Source organism: Kogia breviceps, chromosome 16 (genome assembly GCF_026419965.1).
Source record: "Kogia breviceps isolate mKogBre1 chromosome 16, mKogBre1 haplotype 1, whole genome shotgun sequence".
Classification (NCBI taxonomy): domain Eukaryota; kingdom Metazoa; phylum Chordata; class Mammalia; order Artiodactyla; family Physeteridae; genus Kogia; species Kogia breviceps.
In genome coordinates, this window is record NC_081325.1 from 58,857,543 (window position 1) to 58,881,060 (window position 23,518).

A 23,518-nucleotide genomic window follows, 5' to 3' on the forward strand; every position below is an offset into this window, starting at 1 on the left:
AATTCCTTAGTTACAAAACCACAGATTGAATGGTAGGAGAATGATGGAAAGTAACAGAATCTACTTACATAGTCTCTAATATCTATACAAGAAAATAGCAGAGCACATATAAGTGGGGCACATTCAAACTAACACCCTGAAGAATTCATTTAACGGAGCATTTCCACCCCAGTGGTTAGTACCATAGAAAAACAAGTCAAATAGCTCTGAACTTTTCACAAGCAATAGAGGAAAAAGGGCAAGTTCAAATGAGAATATGTTTGATATTGGCTCTGAATAAGTAATTTTAAAACATCTTTCATTTCATTGTATTTTAAACACTATCACACCACAGAAACAATCATAATCATCACAAGATTTATGAAGGCTGTTGATGAGAACATTACATGTTTATTATAGTGTTATTTGAGAAATGGTACTTGATTCAGCTTTCATCAGACTTCCTATCTTAGAGTATTTGGTCCATTAGAAAATGTTCATCTTTCACTTGTTTGATTCAACTAATACATATGGCCAGCCAAACTCTTCAGGGATATTATTTCTAAGTTAAAATAAGAATAAACAGTATTCTCTGTAAATGACATAGTTTTGCAGTTTTTCCTAATCTTCCATGTTTATCAAAGTGAAATCATGAGGGTCCGAATATATCATAGATGCCTTTAAAAAGTAATTTATTTTTCCTGTATAACATTAAAAAAACTCTTCCTCCTAAATGTGGTGGAATACGGCCTTAATTTAAAAGTCTTTAATTTCCTTAATTTGGCAACTTCTTTTGAAAATCAGTACATATATCTGTTAAGTATATGTGCCCCTAAATGCAAATACATGACAATGTATACATCAATCTAAATTGCACTGTTTATCATTAGATAATGCATTTATATTTTTAACATATGTAAAATATTATATAGTATATGGCTTAAGAATTAGTTACATGTGAAATAAAATGATCTCACTCTGTAGATACTTTATAAAAGCCAGTTTATTAAATTTCTAGGACTGACTTAACAAAGTATAGGTTTCCTCATTATCCAAAAGTAGAAGATTCCTATGACATATTTCATAAGCTGAAATGGCATAAATAGAAGAAACAATTACCTTAGGACATATCTTACTAACGGATGCACAAAATAAAAGGAGATAAAGCACAGATGCTCACAGACACAGTTCAAAGCTATGGCAGTTTGAAGTTGAGATGCTGCGTGTAGCTCCTGGGGAAGGAGCTTGGCAATGCCACTCTCCTGCTGTGCCACTCTCGTTGCTCAGGATGCATGATGCCTCAGTAACTGCGTGCTGCAAAACCAATGCAGAGCACTGTTTTTGCTTTTCCCCTCTTTTTGTAACCGTGAAAATCCTCTGAATTATTTTTTGGTTAGTGAAAACAGGTACTAATGCAGGTCTTTTGTAAAACTGAAGTGGTATAGAGTGAGCATTTGAAAAGCAAAGGATGCCTGTACCTCAAGCTGGGTAAGTTAAACAACAGAAATTTATTTTTTCACAGGAATGTAAGTTAGAAGTCCAAAATCAAGACATCCACAAGGTTGGTTCCTTCTGAGGTCTGTGAGGGAAGGATCTGATCCAGGCCTTTCCTCTTGGCTCATAGAAAGCCAAATTCCCCTTATGTCTCTTTACATCCTCTTCCTCATGTGAGTGTCTCTGTGTCCAAATTTCCCTTCTTAATAGGGACACCAGTCATATTGGATTAATACCCACTATAATGACCTCATTTTTAACTTGATTATCTCTGTAAGAACCCTATCTTCAAGGAAGGTTACATTCTGAAGTACTAGGTCTCCAACATATACATTTTGGAGGAACACTTGTAACAACTCATAACATCAACTAATAACAACCATTTTGTACCATATAAATCTGGAAAATCAAGGATAATATATAGATTTATTATAAGCTGTTTTATATTAGTGTTGAAGTAAATCATATGATTTTTACTCATGGGCAAACTGATATTTTAAAATAGTGATTTATTATAATTTTTCACACACTGACTCAACCATATTTTGAGATTTTAATGTGGTAAACTATAATGTGAGTGTATTCTTTTTTCCTTAATTTTTGTTTTTAATTTAAAAGTCATTTCAAAGCCCAGGACCAGATGGCTTCACTAGTGAATTCTACCAAACATATAAAGAATAATTCACACCAATTCTTCTCAAATGCCTCTAAAAACTGGAAAAAGACAGAACATTCTATGAAGCCAGCATTGCCATGATAAAAAAAAAAGCCAGAAAAAGACACTGTAAGAAATTAAAAGTATAGACCATTATCTCTGATGAACACAGGTATAAATAACCTTGACAAAATACTAGCAAACAGAATTTGATGGCACATTAAAAGGATCATACACTATGATCCTGGAACACAAGTATGGCTCAGCGTATTTATTTATTTATTTGGGATAAATTTACTCCTGGAATGAAAGGATGATTCAACATTTTAAAATCAATCAGTGTAATTTATTACATTAACAGAATGAAGGAAAACAAATAAAAAACATGCACACACATGATTATCTCAACTAATTCAGGAAAAGCATTTAGCAAAATTCAGCACCCTTTCATGATAAAAAACATTCAATAAATTAAGAATAGAAGTAAACTACCTCAACATAATAAAGACCACAAAAAGCCCACAGCTAGCATCATACTCAAAAGTTAAAGATTGAAAATTTTTCCTCTAAAAATCAGGAAAATGACAAGGATGCCTGCTTTTACTGCTTTTATTTAACATGATACAGAGAGTCCTAGGCAATAAAAAGAAATAAAAGGCATAAAAATTAAAAACTTCTGTACATCAAAGAACAAAATCAACAGAATGAAAATGCAACACATGGAAATGGAGAAAATTTTTGCAAATTATATACCCAATAAGGGGTTAATATCCAGAATGTATAAAGAACTCCTACAACTCAACAACCAAAAATCACACAACTCAGTTAACAAATGGATATTAACTTTGGATATTTCTTCAGAGAAGACATACAAATGGCCAACACACAAATGAAAAGATGCTCAACATCACAAAAGATTAGGGAAATAAAGATAAGAACAGCTATGAGATACCACCTCATACTCATTAGGATGGCCACTATCACAAAACAACAAAAATAACAGAAAATAGCAAGTTCGAGTGGTTGTGGATAAATTGGATGGATACCTTGTATACTGTTATTGGGAATCTAAAAAAGTATAATCTCTGCGGAAAACAGTATGGTGGTTCCTCAAAAAAAAATAAATAAATAAAATAAACATTTACCATGTAACCAGAAATTCCACTTCTGAGTATATACTCAAAATTATTGAAATTAAGGGCCCAACAGTATAATAATACACCATGTTCACAGAAGCAATATTCACAATAGCTAAAAGTTGAAAGCAACCCAAGTGTATGTCCATTGACGAATGAATAAACAAAATGTGATAAATAAATACAATGGGATATTTTTCAGCCTTAAAAAGAAAGGAAATTCTGACACATCCTAAACATGGATGAAACTTGAGGATATTATGTTAAGTGAAATATGTCAATAACAGAAGAACAAATATTATATGATTCCACTTATATGAGGTATGTAGAATAGTCAAACTGCACAATATGAATGTACTTAATGCCAATGAGCCATACACTTAAAAATGGTTAATAAAGCAAATGTATATTTTACAATTTAAAAAAATCATAAAAATCATTTCACACTAGGAATTTTCTGATCGGTACCGCTTTGTTGTAAATATCACTAATTAAATTTTACATACTCACAGAAGTTCTATTATAATAAAGTTCCTTTCAGGGTTAAAGAGTGACAATGCATTTTTTTCTGCAATTGCTAATATCAGCAAAGTACATATTATGTTTGATATTAAATGCAATGATGACAGCACTGGTTATGAAAAGTCCAATTTGAAGTTTCTTTTATAAAATATAATTAGCCAGGCAATTAGCCATGTTCTATTTTAATGGCAATTAATCAGGAAAAAAAGAAATCTTCTACGTCTGCTATACTTGTGTTGCACTTGAAATTTAATTACCTTATTAAAATATCTCTAGGAAACAATGAAATCTCAAAGTAGAGAACACTTTGGATATGTTATTACTCCTTTTAAAATCATACATACATGTATATGTATATTTATATTTATAATCATAAAATAATATCAGGGAAATATTTAAAGATACCAAGTAAATTTGACCACGTTAATAGAAACCCAAGACAATTTTTATTAATATTACTAAAACAACCTCTACATAGCTGTTTCTTGCTGTAAACTTGTATTAAATTACTAGGACTGCCATAACAGAGTTTTGCAGACTTAAACAATAAATTTATTTTCCCACAGTTCTGCAGGCTAGAAGTCAGAGATACCCGTTTTTGCCTCCCAACCATACCTTTAAAATCTCAGGTAAAAGACTTCCCTGGTGGCGCAGTGGTTGAGAGTCCGCCTGCCGATGCAGGGGACATGGGTTCGTGCCCCGGTCCGGGAAGATCCCACATGCCGTGGAGCAGCTGGGCCCGTGAGCCATGGCCGCTGAGCCTGCGCGACCGGAGTCTGTGCCGCGCAATGATCTCAGATAAATAAGTGTATCTTCTCATAAATAAATAAACAAAAATACAAATGGTTAGAATTTGTTCTTTCTTCTTTATATTGACAGAGGGGGTGTGTGTGTGTGTGTTTTGATATTCTTTACCTACTTCTGTGATCTCAATTGACTGAAATACTATGTGAAATTCAGTACTTGATGTAAGGTCATTTGATGTGGTTTCAGGCAATGAAAATTTGGTTATGTCCCATGAAAGTGTATTCATTATTCTCCTTTTTAAACACAATTATTAGTTTATGAGCACTAATTATTATTATTTGTTTAATTTTGCTTCAAAACTTTCCTCAAGTGTCGAAGTTTTACTTAGAGGTACAAAGGATTATTCATCATTTTCCACACCATTGTGTTTGAAATAGAATATAGCATAAATATATCTCAGGTCATAACCGAAGAGGCCTAGATTTTTTTCCCCAAACTAAACTGATTTTCATTTTTTTAAAAGTATATATGCATACCAAAGCATCAAAATTTGTCCTGAATTAAATGTATTAAATATTAATTGCCTTGGAATGATATCATATTTTTATTAGGATACCTATCCAGAGAAATTATATATTCTGAGCAGAATTCTAGATGACTCATTGATATTTGAAGAATAGTTTCTAGGTAACATTCTTCACTGGCATGTCCACCAGCTTTTTGTCTCTAGCAGTTTCCATAGTTAAGGATCCTGCCTAGATTGAACATGGCAGTCAGGACAACTTGCCAGAGTGCTGCACTACATATCAGCTAATTGGACCACTAATGAGCTGAGTGACTTTTTAATACCAACTGCCTGCAAACCACCCAGGGTGCTTGCAGATGGCTTCTTAAAATTAACATGCCTTGTTTCTTACATGTCAACAATGTAAAACACAAGATGGGAATTTAAACATTTGAATACCAGTCCATCATCCTCCAATACCGGTGGAAACTTGACCTTTTGCTTTTATGTAATATACTATTAAAATAGCCAAAATTACCATGAAATCAACAAATTTGTATAGAAAATTTTCTCTGTGCTAGTAAGAATTATTTCTCCACTAAAGCCAAAAGAGTTTCATCATTTTCACTATCATCTCAGTCAAAGCATACATTTTTGATTGGAGAGATACCTTTGACATTTTAAAAGTAAGGCTCAGGTTAAGAGAAGCAACAGTAACCAGATGTTAAACAGATCCTACAGAAATGTCTTCCACTTTTTTTACCAAATGCTTTCATTTACGTTTATATTATATATCTAAAATAAATACAGTTGGCTTATCCTGGCTTAGGTACATCTCTTTAATTTACAAAACTAAATCTTTTAAGCTTAAATCTGTTTTTTAAAGTAACCATTTGGTGCCTCCAACTATGGTAATCTTCTTTCTCTGAAAATGCTCTACTAATATTGTTACTAAGAAGTTAGCCATATGGCTATTTTATTTCTAAAGCGTATCTTGGGAATGATATTTACATTCAATTGCACCCCAGATCGAGCCAATCAGTGTAATCCAATGAAGGTAATCTCTGCATCAACAGTGATGATTAGACCTATGGTAGGGAAATCTAACTCTTTAGGGCAGTAAGACCTAAGGCGAAGACTTCTAGGACAAAAATTTCCTTTTTCTTAAGAGATTCACAGCTAGTCAGTCTCCCTACTGAATATAGCTGAAGCCCATGTGGCAATGATCACTAGAGGTAGCCATGTTTACGCCACAGGAAGAACAGATGTAGGATAAAGCCAATACTCTGGTGGCCAAGTAGTGAGGCAAAAATAAGATTAGGTGGGACCAGAGGATATTTGGGAAATCTCTGTACCCAATTTTGGTGTGAACCTAAACTGCTCTAAAAAGTCTTAAGAAAAAAAAATAAGTAAAAGTTTGGTTCTTGAGGATGTAATTGTCATGGAGATCACCACATCTCTCTACCACAAATACACATTTCGTCACAGCATTCTTCTATTGATGGGTATTTGGATTCAGTACCAGGTTTAGATTTAATTACTAAAGCTTCTATAATATTCCTGTACCATCTGTTCCTTGATTCAAGACTTGACTTCTACTAAAAATGTTCAGGTCATAGAGCGGCTTTATATTTAGTTTCAAAAGAAGCTGTCAAAATGTTTTCCTTTTTTTCCCCCAACTGCTCAGTTTACGTGAAGTGGAAAAAGAACATCCGTAGTTCCTCCTCTTGTACCTCAACAGCGACTCCTGTCCCAGTCAGCCTAGCTGAATTCAGGGCCAGTTCAAGTTAACTCCTCGCCTCCTGGCTGCCCTTCCGATGGCTGAGCTGAATCTAGAAGGGTCAGGATTCCCCATTTCTCAGCATTCACAACGCAGAGATAAACTACGCACACGCATCTCAGCCTCCCACTCCTTGCCCACGCAGGAAGCAGCGGGAAGGCCCTACTCCTCCACGGCTCACGTGGTCAGCCCAGCTCCTCCTCCGCTGCCGCAGTGATGCGCAGGCGCAGGGCGAGGCGGGATTTGCGGTCGCGAACAGGGGATCATTACGCCGCTTTCTTTGTGTGGCAGAAGCTCAAGAAACTACCCTTAGTTAAGAAGAATAATCAGACCCTTTCTCCCCCTTCCTCCCAATGGAGTGGGATCAGGAAGTGGGTGGGAGAACGATCTGCTGACAAGGGTAAGGGTGGAAAGGCTCAGGCCAGGGGTTGACGCAGGCCGCATACGGGAGGGATGCTAGGAGTTTCGATCACTCTCACACTACGTGGCCTTCCTCGCACAGCACTGGGTACTTTTCAGTGGGGATTTTGGGCACCGACCAGACGCGGCGTTTTTGGAAAATAGCGCCCAGTGTGGCTGAAGCGTTTTCTGTGTTGCAGGCCCTTGGCAGCCCCGCCCGACACGAGGCACCTTGGATCACTGAATCACTTCCTGCTGCTCCCTAGTAACTGCTTCCGAAGCTACTCCAGGTAAGTACCGGTCTGTGTAGGGCCCTGTTACCACCGGATGCACAAAGTGTTTTGCAAAATGAATGTACCATTATGCTCTACTGCTAGCAATGTAAGAAATTTCCAGTTGCTCTACAAGCTTACCAACATCTGGCATTGTCAGTGTTTTTAAAATTTAAGCCATTCTGGTGGGTGTGAAATGGTAACTCTTTTCATTTGCATTTCCCTCATGACTAATGTTAAACATCACTGCCCATGAGCTTTTCAGCCATGCCTATATTTTTGTTTTTGAAATGTCAGTTGTTTATTAATTTAACTGGGTAAACTTGTTTTATTGATTTGTAGCATTTTTTTTTTTTTTCTGTACGCGGGCCTCTCACTGTTGTGGCCTCTTCCACTGTGGAGCACAGGCTCCGGACGCGCAAGCTCAGCGGCCATGACTCATGGGCCCAGCCGGTCCACGGCATGTGGGATCTTCCCGGACCGGGACATGAACCCGTGTCCCCTGCATCTGCAGGCGGACTCTCAAGCACTGCGCCACCAGGGAAGCCCCATGAAATAAACATTTTTTTTTTTTTCTTTTTTGCGGTATGCGGGCCTCTCACTGCTGTGGCCTCTCCCGTTGCGGAGCACAGGCTCCGGACGCGCAGGCTCAGCGGCCATGGCTCACGGGCCCAGCTGCTCCGCGGCATGTGGGATCTTCCCGGACCAGGGCACGAACCCGTGTCTCCTGCATCGGCAGGCGGACTCTCAACCACTGCGCCACCAGGGAAGCCCGAAATAAACATTTTTTAAGTGATGTTAACAATTGATTATTTTCCATAATAATTTTTAATATTTTCAAAGATTTTAACCTTATTTTATATTGGCGAAATTATATATAAACAGCCATATATATGTACTGTTAACTCTTAAACTAATTATAATTTAAATCCATACTTTTTTGGTATTACAGAAAAATCAGTTTTTAAAAAAATTTTCTCTGGAATATTACAGTCATTCTGACACAAAGTTAATCAGTGATCTTCAATCTACCTAGTTTGACTTCCATATTATATTTACTTGATTCACATTCTCTTATAAAATTATCATTATGTTGTCATAGGAGTCTGTAACTAGTATGATATTATTTCATTGACCTCATAATTTCTAAATTTTAGCATAGCTGTTTCTCCATATTTCCATTAAGCACAGACATGCCATCAGAAAACTATTCTTCTTTTCCATATTTTAGATCATTTAATGAATAAAATCATCATAAAATGTCCAGCTAACAATAACTAGATACCTTGGCCTTTACTTGTTCTAATTTAATTTTGTAAGAGTATGAAATAGTGTTTACACTGTCTTTGAGCAGGATATATTTCTCATCCAATGCTTATAAGTGTTTCAAGGACATTTAAAATGGTATGATTTCAATAACAAACAAAATGTTTCTATATCTTTACTTATATAGCTTAAATGTATTTCAAAATCATAATTTTCTAAACTGTTACTGCTCAGACTACAAATGAGTTTTCATTAACCATTCATATCTTTATCCTCTGTTCATTTGAATTAGTTTTGTTCTGTTTATATGTTAAGGCAGTTTTATAAACTACCGTCTAATTATGCTTGCTAGGAGTATATTTTGGACTGCTTAACCTTGATATAACTGAAAAGAAATATCAACAGCCCTACTGTCTTTCAAAACATATGCATGAAATATTATGAAGAATTAATAACACACTGAAATGACTAATACAAGGTTTCCAGAAGTACTCAGACACTTAACGATCAGTTATCATATGTTAGGGTGTTCTTTTTCTCTGCAATCAGTGTCAAATCCTGAGAAATATTTTTTTACAAAGATTTCATGATGCATTTCATGATAAAGAAAACGTGCTTGAAAATAGCCTTCTGCCTTGTAAAAAATGGAACAAATAATAATAATTAGCTTTTCATTAGAAGGGTAGAATTCACCTGCCAAAATACAAAATCTAAATCTAGCACATACCCAACTTCTAAATTTATTAAAGTAGATCATTGATCATATATGTTAATCCTCAAATCTTGAGAAAGTTAACACCATGTACTGGTAATTTACAGAGTCACTACTGACCACGAATAGCACCATATGAAAGCAAATACCCATTATTTGTAAATTGTTCATATGCTTTATAGAGAACTCAGAGTAAACAGATTTACCTAATTTTACAAACTTCCTTGGTCACCGGTTTTCAATAATTGATACAAGGGAGGCAAGTTGATAATGATGGAAAATACAGGATATACAGAACTGAAATGATTAAATTATCAACACATTCTATTCAAAAATATTTTTAAAGCATGGTTTGAATACATATTTTATAAACCTAATTATATAGTGATTATATACAAGATTAATATATGGTAACTGTCCTGGAGGATTGTTGAAAGAATCGCACACATAGAATCTCACATGCAAGACCTAAAAATGTTAAAATGGAAATAACATATGGTGATGAAAATGCACTGAGAGGACATTGGAAGGGAAGTTTAAGAGACACGCAAGTTTGATAAGAAGGAAAACAATGCAGGCCAGGCTGAAGTACTATTTGTTTATAAAATGAAATATGATGCAGGAGATGAACAACATGCTGTTAGGGAGAAAATATGTAGAATAATTTGGAATAAGAAACTTTTGATGCCTAGAAAATAGAAATTATATTACTACAGGAAAGTTAGAAAATTAAAGAGCTAAATCTTAGAGATTTCTGCACTGAAGAAATCAGATTTCTGGACAAAAATCTTTTTTTATTATTTAAACTTCTTTATTGTAAAATATACATATTGAAAAAATGCACAATGCACAATTTTACAGTGGTATAAATTACTCAGAAGTAATTAATCACATATAACCATATCCAAGTCTAATAATATATTTTAGTATTTCCAAAGACACATGCCTCCTCAAATCACTACCTTCTCTCTTTCCCTGAAACAGGCAGAATCCTGTTTCCTAAGATTATAATTTCATTTTGGCTGTTTTTGGATTTTATGTAAATGGATTCATATGTTAGATGTTCTTGGATAACTTGCTAAACTTGACATTTGTGAGATATAACTATGTTGTTGCATGTAGGCGTCATGTGTTTATTTGTATTGCTGTATTTTTTCTCAACCTTTTCATATAGTCTAGTGTGAATAGACATTTGTGTGATTTCTGTTTCGATGCTGCTATAAACATTCATGCATATTTTTCGGTGCTCAAGTACATGCATTATTGTTAAATACATATCTAAGGAGTGGAATCGCTTTGTCATTGAATTTATATATGTTAAACTTTAGTGGCACTTGAGGACACGGGGAGGGGGAAGGGTAAGCTGGGACGAAGTGAGAGAGTGGCATGGACCTATATATACTACCAAATGTAAAATACACAGCTAGTGGGAAGCAGCCGCATAGCACAGGGAGATCAGCTCAGTGCTTTGTGACCACCTAGAGGGGTGAGATAGGGAGGGTGGGAGGGAGACACAAGAGGGAGGAGATATGGGGATATATGTATATGTATAGCTGATTCACTTTGTTATAAAGCAGAAACTAACACACCATTGTAAAGCAATTATACTCCAGTAAAGATGTTTAAAAAAAGAATAATAATTAATCTTTTCAGCTTTCTAGTGATTCAACTACCAATAACCTGTTCTTTGACCTGTTTATGTCATATTTCCTGCTGTATAATTGTAATATGTGTTATCCCTTTCTTTTCTGCTTTTTATATTAGGCTTTTGCATTCTTCTTCATTTTTCCTGGTATCTGAATACAGCACACATATGATTTTGGCTTTGTGAGTCTAGTCTCAAAGCTCATAACTAGTATTAAACTTTCTTTAATCCACAGTTAATAGAGTTCATCTAAGGCATTGCATATAATTACCTGTGCATCAAATATTCTGGTTGTAGAGTAATGCCCCTCCCTCAGTTTCCCTCTGTTCTCATCAAATTATTTATTCAATAAAATTTGCATTTAAGAGAATAAAGAGAATAAAAATTAAGTCAACTATAGTTCTCTATTTTCCACAATTTATATATATGTGTGTGTGTATATATATATTATATATATAATATATATAGTATATGTATATATACTATATATAATATATATATAATATATATATGAAGGCATTTGGCCTGTCAACTGGATTTTTCTTCTGTTGATCAAAGTCATACCCTGAGGACTTGAAGAAATAAAAGCAGAGATCAATAACCTGTCCCCCAGCTCCTCTATAGATAGTTTGATTTGATTACTCAACATAAGAATTTTCAAAAAGAAAAAGAAGCTATTTTTTAAAACGGAAAAGACAGCACTGTGCTATTTTTCTTTACAGGCTTTAGAACATTTAGTACTGTTGTGTATCTTTCAGAGTCCAATTAGTTCATATATATCTTCCACACTTGATTGTAAGGTCCATTAAGATAGGTACTATCATTTTATAAGATACAGTTTCCATCATCCAGTATACTGATTAGTTCAATAAATATTGTCTGAATGAATGAACAAATAAATTAGTGTTAATGAAGGAATCCATTCATTAACTTGCCCATCCTCTGTTCAAAGACATACTACAAGTCTAGTTATTTTATTCTGGGCTGACTGTTGCCAGGCCTTTTGCTGGACTATGACTTCACTACTTATTGGCACATAATCCACAGTAGCCAAAATAATTAAATTGCATATGAAATAGTGTGGTACAATAAAAATAAATAATGTTCAGGTCTTTCTCAGGGCTAAACACATAATGCAGTTATTCTTTTCAATTCTGATTTGGCCCAAATGTCCTAAATTTTTTATATCAGGTGTCCTGAGTTATAGCCTTATTTATTCCATAGATGCACTCACTAGAAGTGATTGTCTCATTATTTTTCATTCAACTAGTACATATATTTCAGTGGGACAAAGTTAAGAAAAATGTAATTAATATTATTCTGTTGTAAAAATTGATAATTTCTTAGCCTCTGGGATCAGGGAAATCCATGTCTCATGTGATGCACTGTCTGGGGTATAGACACTCTACTGTTGTTGACTCATGGCTGGGAGCTCTGTAGTGTGGGGAAAGTTTTCTGGATCACAGAAACTGGTATGAAAAGAAAAGTTAAAGTTTTTTGATGTTGAATTTTGCCTAAAAAATCGATATGGGATTTTTGAAGTATTTAGAATTTGTCGATTGTTTTTCAACTTTTTCTTTCTTTCTGGAGATAGAGATTTAAATTTGGCTTTGGCAGTCTGAGCTCTTCAGTTGCTGATGCTGGTAGAACATCTTATATAAGGAGAAAAATATTCTGCCTTTTCATGCCCTTAACTGTGTCTTTTGATTTGTAACAGTTTTTAATTTTTATGATATCTGTTTATTTGCTCATACTGTTCTAATTATGCCTGTCCAAGTTCTTGAAGACATTTGTAAGATTTCACAAAGTATACCTACATAAGGCTTTACTAAGACAAGAGGAGGAGTAAAACACAGACTAACATCAAGGAGTCCAAAACATCTAACCTTAATATCCAGATTCTTCCTTTTTCACACATGACATGCTTTATTCACAGATCAAGATACTTGTGAAATAGCTCAGGTTCAGGGAAGCCACAATCTTAGCCAAGAGGGATCTTTTGTATACCTCTGGTCATCGAGTGAAACCAGACAAGCCATTAGTCCACCTATATTCTATAAACATTGGTATGTATATGGTGCATCCAGTATGTCTCAACTCCTTGCGCAGATCTTCATCAATCAGTAAATACATTCTGGTTCGGCCAAGGGTTAGCATCATTTATCCAGACCTCTGTGGAGAATAACATATAGATACAACAGACTAGTTGATATTACTTGCTTACCATTGTGTCAGGAAGACATTCTCCTACCTTTTGATCTAAAAGCTTTGGGATTTTAGAGTGTCACATATATTTTTTATATTGTCAATCTTAAAGGAATTTTGAGAATCAAGTGAGGCAGAGATTAAGTTTTGTTTTAGTTTTTTGTCTGTATGGATATCCAAATATTCTAGGCCATGTTTTTGCATAGATTTTTACCTTCCCCATTGAAAATATGGAGGATTCTGTGAAAAATCAAAATACCTATTAAGTGTTGATCTGTATGTAGGATTCCTCTTTTGTTCTACATACCTATATATATTTGTTTTCCCTTAGGCCAACACCATACTTCCTTGAATATACCCTTCCTTTTAGGACTTGAAGTGAGATAATGGAAATCATCCAAATTTGTTCTTTTATTTTTTTAAAAGAGTTCTTTGTATATTCTAGATCTCTTACATTTTTATGTATATTTAAACAGCAGTTAGTTTATACAGAAATTTTTAATTGCTATAAATTTTGCCAAGAGTGGATTGAACCTATAGATCAACTTTGAGAGAAAGAGCATCATGATGCATGTCTTAATTTATAATTTATGTAGGTCTTTTTACATTTCTCTCTGCAGCATTTTATAGTTTTCAATGTAGAGAACATGAAATTTCTTTCTCTTTCTTTTTCTTTCTTTCTCTTTCTTTCTTTATTGTTTCTTCCTTCCTTCCTTCCTTCCTTCTTATCCCTACCTATTTTGAATTTGTTGACACTATTGTAAACAAAATTATTTTTATTTTGCTTTCCAAATGTGTCTTAAGATTACATAAAATATAACATATATATATATATATATTTTTTTTTTTTTTTTTTTTTTTTTTTATTTTTTGCCGTACGCGGGCCTCTCACTGTTGTGGCTTCTCCCGTCGCGGAGCACAGGCTCCGGACGCGCAGGCTCAGTGGCCATGACTCACGGGCCTAGCTGCTCCATGGCATGTGGGATCCTCCCAGACCGGGGCACGAGCCCATGTCCCCTGCATCGGCAGGCGGACTCTCAACCACTGCGCCACTAGGGAAGCCCTATAACTGATATTTTATTTATTAACCTTGTATCCTGCAAATTTACTAAATTCATTATTTGTTTTAGTGTTTCGTAGATTCCTTTATGTATTTTAAATAGTTGTCATCTGAAATATAAATGAGAGTATTTATTCCTTTCAAATCTGTATGATTTTAATTTTTTTTGCTTATTACAATAATGAGAACTTTCAAAACAATGTTGAATAAAAATGATGAGAGTTGGTATCCTTGGGATTTCCTCGACTTAGAAATTCATCATTTAATAACTCACCTTTAAGTAGCTCTAATACTTTGTAGATGTCTGTTACCAGGCAGTTCTCTTCTATTCTGAGTTTACTGAGAGTTTTTCTCATGAATGGACATTAATTTTTGTCAAATAATTTTTTGCATCTATTACCCTAATCATGTAGGTTGTCTATATTCCGTTAATGTGGTTAATATTAATAATTCAAGTATTAAGCCAAACTTGTTTTGTTGAAGTTGACTGTAATCGATCATGATGTGTAATCTGTTTTTATGTCTGGAATTTATTGGTTAATAAGTGATAAAGTTTGTGTCTGTCTGTGTGTGCCAGCATGTTCTTGTAAGAAATTGGTCTGTAATTTTTCATGGTAGTATTTTTATGGGTTGTGAAGTGTTCGTTCCTTCTCTGTTTTTTTCAGGGAGTTTGTATAATATAGATGCTAATAGTACCTTAAAAGCTGAAAAAAAAATCCATAAGTAAAACAGTGTGAGCCTGGAGATTTCTTTTGGGAAGATATGGATAAAAATTTAATTTTTTAATATTTATGGGGCTAGTTAGGTTTTTTGTTTAATTTGGTTTAATTTTAATAAGTTGACTAGTACAAGGTATGTTTCCTCTAAGATACATAATATGTGGGCATAAAATTATTCATATTTATTATAATTAGTTTAATTTCTATAGAGTCTGTAGTGATGACTCCATATTCATTTCTGATATGGACTGTTTCTTCTCTTTTTTACCCTTCATCAGTCTAGTTAGATTTTTAACAAACATTTTAATCTTTTCAAGGAACAAACTTTTGTCTTTAATGCTTTTTTATGTTGTTTTTCTGTTTATTCTGGCTCTAATGAAAAATTTTTTTTTCTTTTTGCTGAAATTGGATTTACTTTTTTCTTCTTAAGGAGGAGCCATAACTCTTTCATTTTAGACATTTACCATTATACTGTTATATTTTAATATAAACTAATATTAAGCTATTATATACTATAAACTACTGTTAAACTAATATTTTACTTTTATGTAAATGTGTAAAGCTATACGTTTCTTTCAAGGTACTGTTATAGAATTATCCTATGAATTTTGATATGTTCTATTCTCATAATCACTCAGTTGAAAATATTTACTTATATCTTTAGTGAGTTTTTTCCTCTAGACCTATGTGTTATTTTTAAGTGTGCTGTTCTATTTCCAAGTATCTGCAATTCCTAGATGCCTTATTAATATTGAGTTTTATTTTATTCCATATTTGGAAAGAAATATACTCTGATTTTAATCCTTGAAATGTATGAAGACCATTAAAACTCACGGTCAATCTGATACGCATACCTTTTGTCCTTGAAAATAATATATGATTATTCTATAAATTATCTATTTGATGTTACTGCTTATATTTTATCCAATTGTTTTATCAATTGCTGAGAGAAGGGTTTTTAACATACCAACTGTGGTTTTGTTTTTGTCAGTTTTTCCCTATTTTGTTCTATTCATTTTGATTCATGACTTTGAATTAATTGCAAATAATTTTATTTCCTAATGATGAATTGCTTCTTTTGTCATTAAGATATTTCTCTTCAGCAGTGTTATTTTACATGAAGTCTATGATACCTGGGATTACTACAGCCATTCCATCCTTCTGCTCACTAATAACATAGTATATGTTTTTCAATGCATTTTTTTCAGCTTATGTATTTATATTTCAAGTACATCAGTATAAACAGGGTTGGTTTTTTTTCCCTCAATTCTGACAATATCTGCCTTTTAGAGACACCAGAAATAATTTCTGTATGGTTAACATAGACCAGAGACTATATATTCTACAGGTTCATCAAAGTTCATAATAAAAATCACTACATTATTGATCAGCCTTCAGTTTTCTCATATCATCTGTCATATCCAGTATACCCACTTTTCAAACTCCCAGAAATCTTAATTAATTAGCTCATTAATTTGTTTATTTTTCCTTATCAGTTTTAAAGCCATTCTCACTAGACATTTTTGTCCCACAAAATTAGATTAACAAATCTGGTTATGTCCTACAATTTTCTCTATCTTCTTATAGTTATTTCAACTTTGCTGTCAAAAAATAAAAAATGTAAACAATAAATGTAGAACACAGAATTAAAATATTTTTTAACTGAGTTAATTATCTTGGTGCACTAGAAATATTTGGGCTCCAAAATCATCAGCTTTTCTGTACTATATTTTAAAATTCATATCTGTATTATTATTATTAAGGGAGAAAAAATAGCATACTAATCAGAATGAGCAAAATTGAAATGACTAGAATGAATAAACATTTGAATGTCCATTCTATTTGAATTTATTATGATATCATATATACTTTAACATGTCTATAGATATATTCCAAATTAGAAGGGAAAATCCATAATTGGTAAAAGTTTATTTTCAAATAAGTATTTTTAAAAATCTCTTTCAAAAGGAATTTGAGCATCTACTGAGACTAAGCATAATGCTAGGACCTGAGTTTGTAGATATAAATAAGAATTTGTCTCTCTTTGAAGATCTAAGAATTTACTGACTGAGTATTCAGTAACTTCTAGATATTCTGGAATTTTTTAAAAAACTTTAAATTTCTTTTAAAACAAAATATATCTTAAATACATAATTTTCTGTGTTTTTATTTTCTTTGTTTTTATTTTTTATTTGTTTTTATTCTTTTCACATGGCTAGTATATCATCCTTTTCATTTTAGAAACTTAGATATTATTAAGTTTGAGTCTACACATTTTCATAAATTTAAGATGAATTCATTTAAAGGAGTCATGGGGTGTGTAACAATCATCTTCATGTCTAAAGGTATAATTGGAATGAAAAATTAGTAAATCCTATGGCAAGAGCTACCGCAGTTTTTAAAAAGATAGAAGTTGGTGAAAATTATCAAAAAAAAGTAAAGGTAAATGGGAATTATAATGTCAAATTAACATTTCTTTCAATTACTGAAGTTCATTAGTGCTAATCTATACATGATTTATGGTCAATGGAGACAAATTGAAATGGCAATTGTTGAGTAAGACTTATTAGAGCAAACAGACTTATTCTCAATTTTTTAAAGCAGATAATTTAGATATGTTCCCAGATAAAGTATTTTAAGAAAATTTCATAAATTTATCTCATATAACATAGTTTTAAGTGACCTGCTCTATAGTTTCAAAAATTATTTCTACATAATTATATTTCAATAATAAATGGAATGTACAAAATATCCTTAAAATTCATGTGCAAATACAAGATATAATTAACATGATATTTTCTTTAGGAAGATAGCTGGCAAAGCTTATTATTTAGTTCAGTGTGTATTCTCCCTTTATATTAAAAAGGTTATGACAGTGAGAGCAGATTAATATCCTGTAAGTCTTAGCTGAAGAATAAATTTCCAGCTTAAAAAAAAATGAATATCTACATTATCCCATGCATGACACTAGCCACTAAACTTTGTCTAAATAATTTGCCATTGTTTTAGTATACTAGGGATACAAAATGTCACACCGGAATTTTCAGTGTAATGTAGAGAGTGTTATTGTTCCACTGTGAGTGAATATTTTGGTTTGTATTGAGGATGTAGGACTCCAACCTCTGATTAGATTTCGATATGTTCTTCAGTTCCCTTCAAGGAATCTTACACTTGGAAAGTCAGCTAAGTGGACAACCTGTGGGATATGCCTAGTGATTTCAACCTCAAAAGATTATATGTAATAACTGAGAAGTTAAAACCCAACTGTCTTGTTTAAGATTTCATTTTTAGCACATATTTATTTTTCTTTCCTAAGGCTCACATGGTAACTGGGAACATAATACTTTCCTTAAACCAATGACCTAAAATGCTAACCTCTGGCCAACTAAGTTTTGTATGGTCTAAATTGAAACAAGAAAACTAAGGCTGACATAGGTGTGTTTGTAAGATGACATTTCTGACCAAAACTGCTATTGGTGTTAAACATGTCATGCTATGAACTTAGGCTGGTAGTAGATAGTGTTTTTCATATACATTTGCTTGGAAAAATAATGTATTAATAAATTTACAAAATGTTAAAAAGAAACAAACAATAATTTACTCTTTTAAAACAACTGTTCTGCATCTACATTATATAATTTTACTAAATAAACTCACTTCATTAGGTTCCATGTATATTATCAAGGAGAGCAACTCAGAGATGAAAGGCATTTCACTTGGTGTGTAAGTGCATGGGCTTCCAATTCACATGATACTTGAGTTCAGAATGGTGCTCCCCATGTATTAGATTAGGTGAGTTATTTAAATCTTCTGTTACTTCTATAAAATGAAAACACTAAAATAAAAGTAGTGTTTGATGTGGGTAATAATAACACATACCCAGCGCCTTGAATATTATAAGAGCTAATTAAATTATACCTCTTATTGTATTTTTATAAGTAACTCTTTTTTTTTTTTCCAAACCCATTGCTTTAACATAAGTACTAAAAATAAATTAGAAAGAGCTGGAATTATTGTAAGCAGAGATAAAAAAAAGAAAAGAAAATGAAAGTAGGTATTATATTATTATGTCAAAAGGCTCTCCAAACCTATAAGTAGATAAAAAAGAAACATAATATTTAATTAATTACTTAATGTTTATTTGTTTGGTAAAATTTTTACATTACTGCAAAATTTTCTTATTTAAATTTTGATTACATTGTTTATTTAAATATGTAAATGTAAGCTGAACTGTTTAAATGATAGTTATTAGAAATTTTTAGGAAATAAATTAAGTCATAGAGCATCAATATATGCTTTGAGATTCATTGAATAGTTGCTGGTACAGAAAAATGCATATTTTCACAACCTCTTATGAGAGGGTTGCATACTAGTGGGATTTGGGTATTTTACATTTTCTACATGTTGATTTTCTGTATTCTCTAAAATTTGTAATTACTTTGTATAAAAAGTGACAATGCTCAACTTTCCCCCCTTTTCTCTATCTTCTTTTCCCTCTCTTCCTTCCTTCTTATCTTCCTCTTTCCTTTTTTCCTCCTTTCTTTCTTCCTGAAAGAAAAGGCAGAAGCTTAAGAAAAATCAACAAGATGGATTCCATAATTCACATTGAGCAACATGAATTATTGCTCAAATTCTAACTCACTCCCAAAATCTAATTGTATTTATCAAAACATAAATGTGTGACAAAGAAAAGCTTCAAAACATTAAGGAAAAGATCATGGATGCTATTTAACAAAGATTCTTTATCTGAATTTCAGAAGTGTGGAATAAGTCAAATAAAAATTGTTCTAAAATTATATTTTTAGATAAACTTTATTTTTCTTTCATTATGCCATTCTTAACTGAAGATGTCTGGTAGTACTGTGATAATAATATAATCTGCTGGAATTTAAAAGACTAGTGATGATTTCACAGCAGGCCTGATCAAGTGGTACATGCAGAAGTTTGGAAGAGCCCAGGAATGTCATGGTGTTTCTACAGTTGTAAGACTTGCTCTGTCAACAAAGTTGAGGACTAAAAGGTTTTCACGAACGCTAGCAACAATCAATATCACTGGATTTACTGGTAACATTCAAATTAGAGTGACTGTAAAAGCAAATGGAAAATGGGAAACTGGAAACCCTAAGTGAAGACTTCTGATACTTTTTTTTCCCATTTGAATGGTTTGTCACAGATAAAGCAGTCGTTTCAAGTGCAAGTGGATTCCAGAAAACACTTTTTATTTATAAACAGGATATATTTAAATATATTGAAACACTAATGAGGTAAATGAGCAAGAGGTAGAATTGAAAATAAAGAAGAGGATGCAATGTGAATAATAATTTAAATAGTCAAAGAAATGGGAAATAAAATCTAAATCACAGTAGAGAAATTGCCCTCCAATCAGGAATAAAAATCATTTTTAAAAGGACAGAAATAGTAGAGCATGAGCACAGTTGCTGGTAATTTTACAGGATTTAATGGATAGATGAGATGTTTGAAGTGCATGTATTTTTTTCAACATAGGAATTGGCATCTACTGAGATTGAAAGAGGAAGAAGAATGTGAAATTTGAGGAGAGTGAAGTTTAAAAATGTAATTACAGGGAGAGGGAGGATGATGTTAAAGATTGGAGTGGTTGCAGTGAAGTAGTGAGAGAGACTACTGTTGTGGGTACTGTGTACCCTAGATCAGCAGTTTTTTTAGTATGAAGACTAAGGGTTTGAGACACGTAATCTGGAATGATGTGGGACCATACATGATCCCACAATGATGTGGGATCATACAAAACTAGACCATGACAACCTTATTTCAAGACTTGGCTCACATGTCACCTTTATCTCTTAACATTTCCAAATTGCCTTAGAAAAAAATCATTCTTCTGGATAGCATAAATCTTGGTCAGTAGATGTTGTATGAAATATTCTAATCATGCCATATGAAATATTTTAGTGTGTATTTTATCTATTAGGTTCTGAGTTCTATAAACAATGATCATCTTTACACAGCTCGTTATCTGAAATAGAGTTAACTCTTGTTATTCTGTAGGCTCATGGCCAGGTTTAATGTTCATCGAGATCAGACAGTCTTTTGTTCTACAATTTGCTTCCTTAGCATAGTAACAAATTCAGAAAGATACACACACACACACACACACACACACACACACACACAGAGAGAGCTAAAAAGAGGACCCACTCTGATCCTGTAATTGTTATCATTTCAGAACCCTTACTCTTTTTGTTCTGCTTGGTCTCTGACTTAGCTTGGCTGACCTTAATTACCATTCACTTACTTCTTTACAACTAATTTTTAGATTCCAATGCCTTTCCAAAATCCATAAAGTTTTAATCTATAATTTTTAAGAGCACAGGATTTAGAGACACATCCATCGTTTTTAAATTTTTCTTTATACCTCACTGGCTGTGTGGACTTGACATAATTGACTTGTGATAAGAAAAAATAAGTTTAAAAAATGTTTTTTTTTTCTTTCCCCTGACCATTAAGACCTAGGGCTTTAATTAACCTCTTAAGCTCTGAGAGTGTTAAATTTATGTGCTGTTAAATAGAAAAGATATGGTTAAATTTTTCTTGAGGGGTGGGGTGTAGATTATAAGTAACCAACACAGAGTAAAAATTCAGTAAATATATGAAATGAGCAAGTCATAAACAAATTATCTAGTCATTTCTTTTAACCGTGTGTTGTGTATATTCTGTGCAAGAGTGAAACCTCAAATACTCAGAACAAAAGATGCAAGGTGACTATATCACCAACAGTGTCTGTCAACAAGTATCCATTGCAGATACCATCTGAAGGCCAAGTCTGACAAATACTAAAAAGTATTCTCCAAATGTTTACCAATGCACGCACCATTTAGGACAGACTCTTACTAATCAAGTGAAAACAGTGGGACAGGAGAGACTGTCTAGGTAATATTTTGAAAACAATAAGTAAAGAAATAGATAAAACAAGAGAAAAAGAATTTCTAGAATATACTGTAATAAGATCTAAAATGTCAAATTACACAGGAAAGCTTGATTTATGGAAGACATGATAATGTCATATTTGTTATTTTTATTTATTCCTAGCTAAATATTATTAAATTTTACAAAACAAGAAATCAATTTCAACAATAAAGAAGAGTATTTATACAGAGAAGTTTAGAAGCATGCCGCATATAAGTAAAAGAAAAATATATATTCTGTATTAGCTTGCTAGGACTGCCATACCAAAATACCACAGAATGGATGGCTTAAACAACAGAAATTTATTTTCTCACAATTTTGGAGGCTAGAAGTTGGAGATCAGTGTTGGCAGGGTTGGTTTCTTCTGGGGCCTTCCTCGATGGCTTGTAGATGACAGTCTTCTCCAAGTCTCCACGTCGCCTTCCCTCTGAGTGCGTCTGTGTCCTAATCTCTTCCTCGTATAAAGAGACCAGTAATATTAGATTAGGGCCCATCCTAATGACCTCATTTTAATTTAGTTACCTCTTTAAAGATGCTATACCCATATATATCACATTCTGAAGTACTGAGGGTTAGGACTTCAACAAACAAATTATGAGGGGTCACAGCCCAGCCCATCACTTACACATATGTATTTTAAAATACTTTATAAAAAATCATAACTAAAATTATAATAAAAATAAATTTTGTACATATGTATAAAATATTTGAAAGATATATACCATACAAAATTTCTTCAATTACAACAATAATCAATACATAAACCTAAAATAGTAATATATTTGATTTATTCCTACATGTTTATATTAAATAAAGATTAAAAAGAATTACGAGGAATTGAGTCCTATCCTTGCTGCCTGTTAGCTGTGTTACTTTAGGCTTGTTATTCACATCTTTACCAATGTATATAAAGTAATTTAATATCTAATACATGCTGGACATTTGTAGGGCTTTAATGAACCAGTACAAGTACTTATCATTATTATCAATATTAATTTCAATTTCGTATTATGATATAGTAGAATATTTTAGAAGAAAAATACAGCTGAACAAAGGTTAGACTAGCGTTTAAGCTATACTGAATTAATTACTTTTAAAAAATTTTCAAGCAAAACATGTGCTTGTAATTACACATAAATTTGTATCAACTCATATCCCTTATACCCACTTTACTTTGTCCAAAGTAATCTTTTGCTAATTGAGTACTACTAATTTTTAGTTATATTCTTTTGTATGGATGAGTGCCTCTGTGAGTATTTTAGGGTTTTCAAAGCAGCACTTTCTTCTGTATTTTTGGAAATTTTTTCTGTGGTAATCATTGCCCATTTAAAAATCTTTGGAATAAAAACCTAAGTACTAGATTGTTTTGAGATCTGATCAGAGACACTGTATAAAACAGTTAAGGGAACAAACATATAAAACAGTTAAGGAAAAATCAAAACACGGGTTATTGAGCACAAGTTGCCTAAATCTAAAT